Genomic DNA, 2,500 nt, shown 5'->3' on the forward strand with positions numbered 1-2,500 from the left:
TAAAGCCCCTGCTTCGGCCACACACACCTGGGAGCGGGCCCCTATCTCCAGGCGGCTCTCCACCTCCCTTTTACCCGATTTAAAGCCCCTGCTTCGGCCACACACACCTGGGAGCGGGCCCCTATCTCCAGGCGGCTCTCCACCTCCCTTTTACCCGATTTAAAGCCCCTGCTTCGGCCACACACACCTGGGAGCGGGCCCCTATCTCCAGGCGGCTCTCCACCTCCCTTTTACCCGATTTAAAGCCCCTGCTTCGGCCACACACACCTGGGAGCGGGCCCCTATCTCCAGGCGGCTCTCCACCTCCCTTTTACCCGATTTAAAGCCCCTGCTTCGGCCACACACACCTGGGAGCGGGCCCCTATCTCCAGGCGGCTCTCCACTTCACTTTTACCCAGATTTAGAGCCCCTGCTTCGGCCACACACACCTGGGAGCGGGCCCCTATCTCCAGGCGGCTCTCCACCTCCCTTTTACCCGATTTAAAGCCCCTGCTTCGGCCACACACACCTGGGAGCGGGCCCCTATCTCCAGGCGGCTCTCCACCTCCCTTTTACCCGATTTAAAGCCCCTGCTTCGGCCACACACACCTGGGAGCGGGCCCCCTATCTCCAGGCGGCTCTCCACCTCCCTTTTACCCGATTTAAAGCCCCTGCTTCGGCCACACACACCTGGGAGCGGGCCCCTATCTCCAGGCGGCTCTCCACCTCCCTTTTACCCGATTTAAAGCCCCTGCTTCGGCCACACACACCTGGGAGCGGGCCCCTATCTCCAGGCGGCTCTCCACTTCACTTTTAACCCAATTTAGAGCCCCTGCTTCGGCCACACACACCTGGGAGCGGGCCCCTATCTCCAGGCGGCTCTCCACCTCCCTTTTACCCGATTTAAAGCCCCTGCTTCGGCCACACACACCTGGGAGCGGGCCCCTATCTCCAGGCGGCTCTCCACCTCCCTTTTACCCGATTTAAAGCCCCTGCTTCGGCCACACACACCTGGGAGCGGCCCCCTATCTCCAGGCGGCTCTCCACCTCCCTTTTACCCGATTTAAAGCCCCTGCTTCGGCCACACACACCGGGGAGCGGCCCTCTATCTCCAGGCGGCTCTCCACCTCCCTTTTACCCAATTTAGAGCACCTGCTTCGGCCACACACACCTGCTATCGGCCCCCTACCTCCAGGGGGCCCTCCACCTCACTTTTACCCCAATTTGGAGCCCCTGCCTCGGCCACCCACACACCTGTTAGCTGCCCCCTATCTCCGGCCCCTAACCTCCACCATCCAGGAACCCCAGCACCAGCCGAACCTGCAGACCCACTCTTAAGCACCCCTCCCCGGATACAAGCAGACTACCATCCGCCCAAACTTTCCTGCTCCTGGTATACCAACTCAAACTTTGGTGCCCCTGGTGTACCAACTTAATCTTTGGTGCCCCTGGTACTCCAACTTAAACTTTGTGCTCCTGGTACTCCGCCTGTTTTCGCCCCACAGCCTAAGTGCCGCAGCACTTTGTCTTTTTTTAAACAAAATATTTCTTTCTGCTCCTGGTACTCCCTGGAGCTCCAGGGAGGTAGGGGGGCGCCCTGGAAGCCCTGCCCGAGGCTGTGCGCCTCTTCCCGGGCAGGATTTTCACCCCGAGCCCCTGGTGGCGGTTGGACTTTAACCTTTTTTTTTTCTATTTGGATTTGCTCCTGGTACTCCCTGGAGCTCCAGGGAGGTAGGGGGGCGCCCTGGAAGCCCTGCCCGAGGCTGTGCGCCTCTTCCCGGGCAGGATTTTCACACCGAGCTCCTGGTGGCGGTTGGACTTTAACTTTTTTTTTTCTATTTGGATTTGCTCCTGGTACTCCCTGGAGCTCCAGGGAGGTAGGGGGGCGCCCTGGAAGCCCTGCCCGAGGCTGTGCGCCTCTTCCCGGGCAGGATTTTCACCCCGAGCCCCTGGTGGCAGTTGGACTTTAACTTTTTTTTTTCTATTTGGATTTGCTCCTGGTACTCCCTGGAGCTCCAGGGATGGTAGGGGGGCGCCCTGCCCGAGGCTGTGCGCCTCTTCCCGGGCAGGATTTTCACCCCGAGCCCCTGGTGGCGGTTGGACTTTAACTTTTTTTTTTCTATTTGGATTTGCTCCTGGTACTCCCTGGAGCTCCAGGGATGGTAGGGGGGCGCCCTGCCCGAGGCTGTGCGCCCCTTCCCGGGCAGGGCTTTCACCCCGAGCCCCTGGTGGCGGTTGGACTTTAACTTTTTTTTTTCTATTTGGATTTGCTCCTGGTACTCCCTGGAGCTCCAGGGATGGTAGGGGGGCGCCCTGCCCGAGGCTGTGCGCCCCTTCCCGGGCAGGGCTTTCACCCCGAGCCCCTGGTGGCGGTTGGACTTTAACTTTTTTTTTTCTATTTGGATTTGCTCCTGGTACTCCCTGGAGCTCCAGGGATGGTAGGGGGGCGCCTTGCCCGAGGCTGTGCGCCTCTTCCCGGGCAGGATTTTCACACCGAGCCCCTGGTGGCGGTTGGACTTTA

Source organism: Centroberyx gerrardi, chromosome 12 (assembly GCF_048128805.1).
Source record: "Centroberyx gerrardi isolate f3 chromosome 12, fCenGer3.hap1.cur.20231027, whole genome shotgun sequence".
NCBI classification, from domain to species: domain Eukaryota; kingdom Metazoa; phylum Chordata; class Actinopteri; order Beryciformes; family Berycidae; genus Centroberyx; species Centroberyx gerrardi.